The 12306-nt window shown below is 38.1% G+C and overlaps 1 long non-coding RNA gene across 1 annotated transcript in view; it reads left to right on the forward strand.

Moving 5' to 3' along the window:
* Nucleotides 1-11952, forward strand: part of LOC122465678 — a 63247-nt gene extending 51295 nt beyond the window's left edge. The window contains exons 3-4 of the long non-coding RNA XR_006290673.1: nt 10224-10289; nt 11427-11952. This is a non-coding gene — a long non-coding RNA (uncharacterized LOC122465678). The remainder of the gene's footprint in view (nt 1-10223; nt 10290-11426) is intronic.
* The last annotated feature ends 354 nt before the right edge of the window (nt 11953-12306 follow it).

The following is a 12306-nucleotide window of genomic DNA, read 5'->3' on the forward strand; positions in this document are numbered from 1 at the left end:
ATATATACCTCAATTCTCTAGTTAGAATGAAGTAGCTACAGAATTTACAATCCTCTGCCCCACAATGAGGCTGAATTAATGATGCAAAATTCAGTTCGTGTTGCTGTGGAGGGCATGGACCTTCTCTAAAATCCCATTCACTTCATTGGAAGTTTAGGGTGCACAGTAACTCACTGCAGATGAATAGTGGATATTTACCATGTGCTGCAAGGTAGCTATAGTGTATTCTAAGAAAGATACTAGCTCTGCTTGCTGTAATAGGTTTTTCATGGGTCTGAGACAGAAATAGACACTCAAGGGTCCTTCAGAGACAAGAAAGTATTGCCTCTAATCTTTAGCTCCCTTTTTCTCCCTTCTTTGAGTTTGTGCATCTTTACATTTGCCCACTCCCTTCCATGAGTTCCAAGAGTGGCTTGTCCCTTTCACTATTAGGTCTGATTGGATAGATGGATGCCGTGTGGAAGGAGGGGGTTTCACTTAACCACTTCCTCTTTTCTCTCACCCACCTGCGAGAGGATGTGTTTGCTGTCCTGGCTTGTATGCATTATTCAGATACCATGCATCTCTGATCTCTTATCTGATTGGCTGGTGTGGTTTTTATGGGGCTTGTATATATGACTACTTATTCATTGGGTTGACTTTTTGCAATGTGCTTTATGCAGTTGCCTGCTGGAGTCAGTAAAACACTTTCCATAATGGTAGATTAGCTGGTCAGTCTGGATTTTTCAGATTCCTCATACCAAGCTTCACCATTGCTATTAAATGTTAGTGATTAAGCGTAACCTTCTGGCAGGTATCAAATGGCAGTAACCAGGGCTAGGTTCAATAATATGTCTAAGGGATCCTATCTAAAATAAATAAAATATGGCACAAGCCCTCACCTAAAGTATTTTTAAATCTCCTAGTCCCCTTTAGGAGTATTTCTTCCCCATTTACAATCAGAAGACCTTGGGAATAGAATACCACAAATATATTTTATCTGGGAAAAACACAATAACCAAATGTTTTCATATAAATTAGCAAACCCCAAACAGTGTATTAGGGGTATGGCCAATCCCTCAGTCCCAGAAATACTCATTGATGGTCAATAGGCATCAGAGAGTGGCTCTCCTCTGCTGGTCTATACCAGTCCAGTGAAGCCCACCAGTGAAGGCTAGTTCTGCTCCGACCTGCAGCTACCAGCTTTTGTTTCATAAAGTCAGTTCCACCTGCTCAGCTGCTATCTGGTCTGATTCCACAAATCCGGTCAGCAGCTGTTGCTGCTCCATCATCACCAGGAGTAGTATTTCAGTCTAGTCCTGTCTTATTCCACAAAGTCAGTTCTACACAGGGCTTAGAATCTAACCCAGAGCACATCAGGCCATCTAGACAGAGCTCTTATTGAATTTGAGTTCTCTACGTAGAGAGAGAGTCCCCACTACCTGTTAGCTCAGGGAGACCAACTTTCTACAGTGTACATTTTGCAAAATGATACACCCTATAATGAATATTGTTACTTTAACAAAGTATTACTTGTTAGACACATTAAACACAAAAAGCTATGGTAAAAGAACATGAAGGTTGCTAGGTCAAGCACTTAGAAGTTAGAAAGTGCCAAAATAAAGTTTGCCGTGTGCATATGCTTTGATAGTCTTTAATTACATGGTCACATACTACTTCTTCCACAGGACAGCTAATCAAATTTCATATTGAAGGTCTATTGATTGCTTTTGCTATTGTCTTACATTTTAAAAGGAAAAACATCCACAGAGAAGTCACTTAAAATTTACAAACTGAGCAATTAATGGTATAATTATCAGACAGCTGTGAGTGACTGATTAGAGGAGTGGAATAGCTGCTGTTTAGAACTGTCTGAACCCTGCTTTCCAACCGAACCAACCTTCTATGCACATACGCAAATGAGTGTATTACAGGAATATAGAAAGCATCGCCATCTCTCACATTTTTATCCCCCCTTCTGCCAATCGGATTGTGCCTTCTTGATATATGTCCAATTTCTAAACTGAAATGAAGCTTTAATAACTTTTAGTCTCCCATTATAAATACAATGGCTTATCTTTTATCTTGCTGCACTGACATATAAATATATTATCATTGACATAAAAGCAAATACTTCACGGATTGCAGTATGCTACATTTGGACCAACACAAATACAACACTGCAAATGTTTAACTCATTTGTAGGTTACAACGAACCATAAGAAATAGGCTAAAGCCTAAATTTGACTGCAGTATTTACAGATTAATTGGAAAATATGTCTACAGTGATAGTTCTTGAAAACTTACCAGTTGCATCAGATAACTAAATAAGTATTTGCAATATTTAAGATATTTCCTATAGTTAGTAGAGTAATGAACACTGGAATACTAAAGATACTGAGATACTAGCTCTTAGGTAAAATTTGCAAGTATTTAAGAATAGAACATTTAACACTTTTTTGGAAGTACAACAGTACCTCACTAGTCACATTGTTAAATGTACATTCAGTCAAAAAATGGCAGTCTCTTCCTACCTCTTAGGAAAAAATATTATACCACTGTTCTGTAATGAAGTCTCATGTTGCTTAAGGCTTAATTATTTTTTCCAAAATATACAATAGTACAGAATATTTCCTAATATATTAAGCATTTTAATATATAAGTAAAGCAAACTACAGTTGTCAAAATAGAAGAAATACTATCTTGTGATGCTTTATCATTATGTCTTTAAATTGTATTTGTTCACTAACTAGCATTAATTCTCAAAATTCAGGCATTTGCACTGGGTTTCCCTGTCCTTTGCTGAAGTAAGTATGTACAAACTTATTTGTATGTGTTGGCAACATCATAAATTGCTTGAGCCATTGAAAAACAATAAACTGAACATGTTACAAGAGGAACCAGTGCCTTTCATTGGTATTACCTCTTTCAAGATGACAGGAGACTCAAGAGGCCTGAGAATTCTTAGTTGTGCGAGTTTGACTAATAGGTGGTTTGATGTGACAAGAACGAGCTGTCAAGGGAAATTGAAGCATCTTTAAGCTCAATAGCCTTTGTGTCTCATTCTTTTGTAGGTTATTGTTGCGAGGCCTGTGGGGACCCCTTTTACAGTTTGCATTCACAGACAATATGCGATCAGCAAAAACTGTGTAGTTTTACTGTTGTTATTGATCTGCTGCCATTCCATACTCTGGCTAATTTGCTTGTTAGCAGTAATTTTAAAAGCTAGTTATAGGTTTATGGTCTACCCAACTCAAATAGTTATTTTCTGTCTAATTAAAACAATTTTGGCCACCAAAATCTCTTCTACTTTTTAGTAAAGGAGGGACAGTGCATGCTCTCATTCCTTCTTATTTTCTTAATCTGAAGACTACTGAGAAGAAAGGTAAGGGTACTCCTTCTCAGAAACTCTTGAACTATTATTAAAGCATTCAAATTTAGAAACTCCCATCATGCAAGGGGGGAAGCAATTGGTACTTTACCTGCGATGCATAAGAAATGCACTATGCATGCTAACAATGTAATATAATATTCATAGTCAGATAACCATCTTTTGTTGGGCAACTTCACGAGATCTTTACTTATCATATGAGTCATATGAGTGGGAGAAAGAAAGGGTAGACCTTGTCACCGTTCCTCAGTGGGTTAGAGCTGAGAATGCCAAATTCAGGACAGACTGCTAAGAAATAGGGCAGACTCACTCCATACTGTTGATTTATTCTCTCATTAGATTATATCAAGCCAGTAACAAAAGTAAACTTCTGTCTCACCACATTGGTTAACAAGAAGTCAATAATGCAGTCTCCTTAGCCATTCCAGCCCTTGGCTCACCACCCAGACACTAAACTCTATGATGGTTACTGAAAACCAATTTAATCAAATAAAGGGTCCTTCTAATCCCAAAAGATCAGATACTTATCCCAGGGCAATATATAACTCAGATCTTACCCAATAATCACACTGATATCAATCCTTCAGTAACTAAAAACTGAAGGTTTAATAAATAGAAGAAAAGAAGAAGGTTAATAGATCATATACATACAGATAATTGCAAAGGCCTTATATCAGGTTCGTAGCAGTGATGGAATAAACAAGCTGGCTTGTAAAGTCTTTCCGGTAACTTCCAAAAGATCGGAAGGTCCTCAGTTCATAGCTCAAAATGCTCCTTTTAGTTCTAAATCTACAGTTCAGAGAATCAGGGCAGGAAAGAAGCAAAATGGAGATATCTCAGAGGTCTTTTTTATCCTTTGCCATTGTAGCCCACACACCTTCTGGGTGTGGTGTTCCGTCCCATCTAGTGGCACTGAGATCCCTTAGAGAGAGAGAGAGATTAATGAGTTTGCTCTACAGCCTTGGCTGTTATAGCTATTAGCTAAGGCTGTAGAGCAGACTCATTCATCACGGACCCATAATGGGTAAACTTCAAAATGGTTGGATTTTAGATTAGAATAAATGGTACTAAATTTAGCTACTTCTATGAATGTAGCCAAACTCCTTTCATTTGAAAATTGGGCTAAAAATCTCATGGAATTAGTCTTTTTTATCATGGAATTCAAGAATTCTCTGGTTTTGCATGACTGGAAATATACAGTAATGAAACCACTTTCTTGCAGTATTGCAGATCTTCCACTTCCAGTCCTAACCAACACTGGGAATATGAACATTTTTTATTTTTAAAGTTGCACTTCTCCTCCCCAAATTTGAGTTTAGTTCCGTTTGAGTTGTGGCTGGCGATTTGGGTTATGCAATATAATACAATCAATTCACCAATCCTTGAAGCCAATACTATGTTCTTGCACGCACGCACACACACACAAAGAAATATTAATATCTTGTGACTACAACAGGCCTTATTGAAAACAAACTTAGATTCTGAAAAGAACACAACTGTACAGCAAATTGGCACATGTGCATCATTAGTGTGATAAAATCCCGGCTACTGTTCTTCTGTTATTGTTTTCACTCCTGGACCTGCAAACTTCCTCCCCTGCTCCTCAGAAAAATGATTCAAGAAAACATCTGTGACCACAAATATTGAACATGGTTGAAAGCTACAGGCTCCAGATAAAAGCTCTGGAATTTGTCAGCTGCTGTAAGCTAACTATGTATCTGTCTTAGACCCTCTGGTTAAAAGCTTGTTGAATTGCCATGGTTTCACTAGATGCCATGCTCCACAGATTTACCTTGGACTAATGGAATTTTATTTGCTAGGTATTCTACCACAGAATGGTACTTGATAGGATTACTTATTGTCAAAGCCTAAAATGGAAACAAATAATACTCTGAATAACCGGTATAAATGATGTTTTACATGGAATTTGTAATAATCATCCACAGATAACAGGAAATCACTCTATTCTATTGTAATACTAGCAAGACTTAAATTACCAATACAAATGTCATACTCACTCCAAGTATTATGTAATGGATTTACAACTTTCTCTTAACAGGCCTTTCAGAGAGATTAACTGTCAGATAGAAGATTCCCCCATAAGAAAAATTAAAAGCTTTAAAAAGGAGTGCTTCAGCTTCTTCCATTTGGAGAAGCAATTCATATTCTTTTGTAAGTAGCTAGCAGTTTGGCAATACAATCAGGATTGGAGGCCACTGGTGTGGCTTTTCTGAAATTTCAGGGGAACTGCAATTATAGTAGAGGTAAATAGTATTCCATGGTGTTCTGAGAACACCAGGAGCTAAATAAATCTGAATTAATCCTGTTGGGCTATATCATGACATTGCAATCTGCCTAGTACAAGATTCGGTGCCCTGTTGCACTAGCCCTAGAGCAACCCAGGAGAGAGACTGTGACTTGGAGGGTTTATAGAGCCTCTTTTCATTCCACACCACTGTCTGCGATGTGTCATTAAGTCCCTGCACTGCTGTGCTACCTGGGACAGAATTCAGACCTTAATTTGTGTCCTTTATTCACACTTCCTGAGAAACAGTTGCCTTTGCACTGGGTTTTCATGAACAATGAACTTCAGAATTATGTAAAGGAAACAAGAGTAGCCCCCAAGCTCACTCACCACAAAGAAAGGTCCATTTGGCTGGTTGTACTCTTGACAGATACGCCTCGCTAGATCTCTTGGCTTTTAAAATATTTCTATTTTTAGATTGTCTTGTTTAAAAAAAATGTACAATGGTTAAAAACTCATCAAAACCTAAACTAAACAAGATAAACAAAAATGCTCAGACCCACATTTAACATTTCTTTCACTACCAAGTGATGCACTTTTGTAGTTTCTTTAAAATCAGCAGCAGCTGCTTTGGCTTGTTTGTGCTTAAGTCAGCAACCTCAGGAAGAAACTGCCAAGTAGAAGAGAGGGATCCAGATGCTTTCTTTGATTTTACTAAAATGGGGAGGAAAAGATACTGTTGAAAGCTCTGCAATCTTTTTCCCAACTCCACCTGTCAGGTATTGCAGTTTCTCTGCAAAGGGTTTTAATGAAACCATTGTAAAATTATCCAGGAGACCGTAATCTCCTCACAAGGTTGTTGGGTTATACTCACTTTCCTGACATAAGCATCTTCATTGGTTCCTAAATCCACAGGCTTTAGGAAAACTAGTGACTTTCTGTTCAGGTCTAAATATTAATAGTACGCAGAATATTTAGACTATTCAGTTAGTGTGCAGATACTATGGAAAATCATTAGGTTTAGGTGAACTCTTCAGTAGGTGTCTGATGTGCTGACTTCTACGTTTTTAGAATGTGAAAATCTCAGAATTTTATGGATTTTATAGGTATCTTTGGTACCTACATTATTCATTCCAGCAGCCATTCATTAAATACATTGATACTTTAATTGTTTCTAAGAGTGGCTGCTTTAGTTGTAAGTTGTACTGGGGATTGTCTAGCAATGATGTGAAGGTGCCTATGTTTTTTGCCACTATCATTTTTTAACAATCTTGGTGAATAAGTGCTAATATGACAATTAAAATATTTGGTTATTATAATTTTTGTTGGATTTTGGCCATGCATTTCCCACTGCCCTAAATTTTGAAGCAGTACACAAAGATTTAGCTACTTAGCTTCTATTAAAGTCAATGAATCCAAGGGCTCATAACTTATATAATTCTTTGGCTATCTTATGCCCAGTAGTTCTAAGAGAGATTTTATCCATACAGGCTTCTCTGATGTCAATAAGCACATCTTTCCATTCTGTGCTTCATATCTAGTTTAATGAGTTGCAATATGGCTAATTTCATTGCATATGTGACAAATAATTGACTCCTCAACCTAGTCAGAAGCCCCTCCCTCCCTAGTAACTGTTAGAATGAACTGTAACTGCCTTATGGCCTGACCCGCATCCCAAACAACCTGTGACTTCTAATTGGAAGGATGGGGGGATGTTGAGTGAAGCCACTGTAGAAGATATGGGGCCAATAAGGAAGCCTCTGAGGATTGGAAGCCAGGGAAGCAGAAAAGAGACTGAGGAAGCTGAAAGGAGTGTAAACCTATAGTTGTGGAAGTGGGAGGTTTAGTCCTACCCCAGATAAGTTAGTGGTATTTTGCCTGAAAGAATAATAGCCCCTGCAAAGGTATTTTTATGCTGATCAGGGAGCCTCCGAAACAGAGTCAAAGGGGTCATTTGTGCTAATTCATTAATGCTCATTGACACTGAAGTTTTAAAGTGATGAAGTTTTCTAGTACAACTACCATTTACAAGGCCCAGTGATGTCAATGGAGTAATATGGCCCTAAATAGGGAAAGAATTCAGGCTCCACAATTTTTTTTAAAACTTTTTTTTATGAAGTTTAAATCTTTGTAACTGTATTCTATACATTAAGAAATATCATTGTGGGATACAGTTTATATGATAAATGCTATACAAAATAAAGTTGTATAAACTGAAAAAAAAAAGTTTACATTGCCAAATGGTAGTCTTCAGACTATATCTAACACCCCCAAAGTTCAGAGGTTTGGATCCACTGTTCTGGTTAGGACCCACCTGCTCTTAATCTATGCTGTCTTTTTATTCTTATCAGTCTTGACCGCAGAGGGAGAAAAAATGGACCAGAGAACAGTTGCTCTCATTATGTCTACACTGAACTTGCTTACATAGCTGTGTAGTTTTTGTCCATTGTTCCTGAAAACACGAACCATATTCTTTCTCACTGACGTAACCAACTTTTTTTCTTTATACTTTTGCTGGGTGTTTTATAAACCCTAAATCCTGCACTGAAGTTCAGTAAAGCACTTGTTCAACATTAGCTACTGATCAAGTCCTCGAAGGTCAGATCTAGCTTACAATGCTCTGAAAGTTTGGACATGAATTCTGGTTTTGTGCATTCTTATGGCGATGAACCAAAGCCAAAACTTGAGACCATATCTAATGCCCCCAAAGTTCAAAGAGGTTTAGATCCACTGTTCGGGTTAGGAACCATCTGCTCTTAATCTATGCCATTTTTTATTCTTATCAGACTTCATAAATCCAAGTTGCAGTGGCAATTTCAAAGAACTAAATTATAACTAATTAGTTCTTCAGGTTGCCTACAAGCATATTACATTTAGATTTACAAACTTGCTTACATGCAGTACTGTTTACTATTTTCCCTCAAGGGGTTGTCATGAGTCTACTTTGTTTTCTTTTCCATACAGCTAATAAAGAGAAACCATTTTTAAGTGTCCTATTCATTAAACTGTTGGGAAATCAATAAGGATGTATGTCTTTTTGTTGATCAGATTTAAGAAGAATTAAAACTGAAACCTTCATAATGACTTTTTAAATCTCCCAGCATGAGTAGATAAATCAACAAAAAAAACACCCAGGAAAGGAGTATTTTCAGCATCAGAATGAAGACTCATAAAATGTTTTCCCTATTGCTGTGTATAGTATTGTAGGTACCACAGTGATTGAAGTAGTGTGCAATATTAAAATTGCTAGCAAAACTTAGCTGAAGTAATGTTTTACATGTTTTGTAAAAGATACATTAATCTCATCTCATAGGAGCCATCACTGTTACAACTAACCCCAGAGCTGTAAAATGAGCTGTAAAATGGATTTGATGTTAGAATATTACAAGTTCTGTCATTATGGGTAAGATTAACTATATAGCCTGGTAAAGGTCTATTGCTTTTCGTGATGTAGTGATGTCTAAGACAAGAAACCTCTTAGTAATTATAGCTGACTTAGTGGAAGTAAAAGGGCAGAAAAGAGGCACATTGGAATAATTATGAGTAATGGAGAGACAAATGCTTTGAGCAAGGTAACAGGGAGATAGCAATTTCATGGGGACAGATAATAGAAAGGGTTAAGTCCCAAATAAGTTAGAGGCATTAATTTTGGAATAAAGTTATAATTTATTTCTGTCCAACAGAGTGGTAAATGAGGACTTTGTCTGACCTGTGAGATTTCTCTTCAGAGCTCTTTGCAAGATTGTTGTACTGCTCTTATTGACCTTCATGGTTGTTGTGCGCATGTATCTAAAAGCAGGCATTGTCACACAAAGCTAGATTTTCAAATGCTTGGGATCCACAAAAGGGCCAGACATTCAAAAGAATTCAACTCTCATTTAGGCACCTAAATCTTATTTTAGAGCCTAAATGGGAGCTAATCCTTGAAAATCTATTTCTCAGTGTCAAATCCAGCACAGTCCATGTAAATGTTCATGTTTTCAGAAGGAAGACCAACATATCCATTAATATAGACCATGTTCAGAAATGTTTACAAATCTATCCGTCCAGCCCTAGAGTATGTTAACACTACATTCATTTCAAAACAAGTAGACCAAGGGATCTGGTGACAATGACATTAATACACCATACATGAAACCTGGAAAGAACATGCTAATGTGCTCAGACACTCTAATGATAATTGCAGCATGTATAGCTCAATAGATAAATAGGATAAAAGAACTTCAAAGGGTATAGGCCTATACAGGCGAGAGAAGGCCATGTTTAAACAACAGCGTAGCTGCATGAATGGCTTGTATTGAACACAAGGAAGACTGGCACAAAACAGTTCTGGTGGCTACAATGAGCAATATTATGAGATGTTAGACATTGCATGATAACTTTTCATTTTTACCTTTTTATTACCTAAATTTTAAGAAATCTCATAAATATTAGTTAATAAAATATTGACTTGTGGAAGCTGAAATTTCTAGGACTCCTCCATTTTAAACTGGAAATCACCTATTACATACTGTATACTGCAGTTTACCACAATTTTAAGCTAATTATATTAGACTACCTGTCCCTAACAAACAATGGCCTTAACTGTTCTGCTCATTCTCTTCACAGCTGCCAGATGTAATGGGCCGATTAACCTGCAACATTCAATGTGGGATTTATGCATAAGCAGAAAAAGTGAGTATTTAGTCATAGCATTTGGTTCCCCAGTGATCCCGACACATTTGCCACATCTAATGGCTACATAATGTGTAGTCCACTAATCAATGCTTTCCCTTTTCTAAATCACAGAGATGCTTTCAGAAATCCTGTTATAGTCTTTTATATTTTTCTTTTATGCATCCAGGGCCAGATTTTCAACTAATGGCATTAAAAATTGTGTTTGCAAAATTTGTGTCTGGGTCCAATCAAGTACTTTTCTGTGGAAAAATATGTAACTGTGAGCACAAAATGATTAACTCCTTAGGTAAGACTTCCTGGTGATATTTTATAGAGCTGATCAACAAACAAGAAATATTTTTGTGAAAGATTTTAAACATTTTTTCTTCATATGTCTCCCAACAGCTGTTGGTTTCTTCCAGCTGTTGTGTGGAGTCTGGTGGGACAGTGGGTCTAGGATGGATGGTGTCAAGGACTGGGGCAAGGGGATTACCCTTTTTTGGTGATGGAGGGTGTGTGAGTGTGAGAATGCCCCAGACTCTTCCTTTAAATTCTGGCTCTTCAAATTCTGTCTGCCTGCCTAAGCTGGGTTTTGGGATTGTGATAGGGTGTGCCTGGCCTTTGCAGCTCCCTACAGAATATCCCGTCCTCCAGGCCTGTCTAAAGAGGCCTCACAAAGCAGCCAATCACTGCCCAGCAGGCTCAGATAAAAAAAGCTGCTGGGGCTTAGCAGCTCAGTTCCTGTATGGGATTAGAAGGTTGTTCCTCTCTGGCCAAAGGACCTGGAGGGATAACCAGGGTTGTTTCTGGCTGCATTTGCTTAAGCTGGGTTTGCAGAGAGAGAGAGAGAAGATGTAAGAACCTTAACCCTGAGGTGAGGGTGAAGCTTGGTATGAAGAGGCCCAGGGAAGCAGCAGCAATAAACTGAAATTGAGCAGTGTGTAGCTACGGTTTATAGTATCCCTGGGTTGGAACTCAGAACAGTGCGTGAGCCCGGGTTCCCCAACTGGCCACAATGGCATAAACCCCAAAAAGGTGACAGGGCTTATTTGAGAGCCTGGACAAAGAGCTGAATTTTAAAGGCCCATGGACATGTGTGAAGACCCTATTGATGGCAATGGAACTATTCATTTATTGAACTCTTTACTATCCAAGAAGGGGTTTATGTGAACTTTGTGACTTGGCCAGAGGCCCAAGTGATCGAAGACCCAGGAAGGTTGGTCAGCAGCCCGCAGAGGGTGCTGGGGCAAGAAAGACTGCAGTACCACACCCAGCTGCTAGGAGGTGTACAAGAGGTGAGTGCCCTTATTACATGGATAATTACAGCATCCCTGTGATGTCTGTTTACCCTTTTCTTACTGATATGTACTTTCAACCTTAACTTCATGTTAATAGTTTCTTTTCTTTTCTTTTCTTTTTTTTTGGTCTTGGAATTTCCTTTCTTTTTAAAGTAACTTCATATTTGAACACTAAACAAGAAACACACAGTGGATGCTACCAAACATCATTTCTAATGATTTGAAGCTATGTAATATCAACTGTGAGTCATTAAAAAACCTTTCAAGGGTATATTCAAAGTGCAAAGATGTAAAGTGTCCAGTGTATACTAGGCAGTTAATCTGGGTTTTCAGATGCTTTGTGTTGCCAGAACAGTGGAAAACTTCCAAAGTATTCTGGTGAACTTGGTCCTTAATTTGCAATTGACTTTATGGGTGTAGAGGGCTGTATTAGTGAAGACGGGTGGGGGAAGCCCTGTCCCAGAGCCCCAATGTCTCTGCATTTGATGGGCTTCCCTTGTACTTCTGCTGCTGTTCCTCTAGCCTGAGGGCACAGTGGAGCTGAAGCAGTAGAAGCATAGGGAGCCTTTCAGGCTCAAGATAGAACACAGCCATTGAACAGTGACAGTTAGGACAACTGATCTACCACTGAGAGTCTTGAAACATGTGACCAGTGTCCCTCACACCAATGAGTGATTACAAGTAATATAATTATTGCATGTAAATTTAGCTGTACAAGAAGGTTGATTCATAAAGCT

The sequence above is a fragment of the Chelonia mydas genome, chromosome 4 (assembly GCF_015237465.2).
Source record: "Chelonia mydas isolate rCheMyd1 chromosome 4, rCheMyd1.pri.v2, whole genome shotgun sequence".
Taxonomy (NCBI): domain Eukaryota; kingdom Metazoa; phylum Chordata; order Testudines; family Cheloniidae; genus Chelonia; species Chelonia mydas.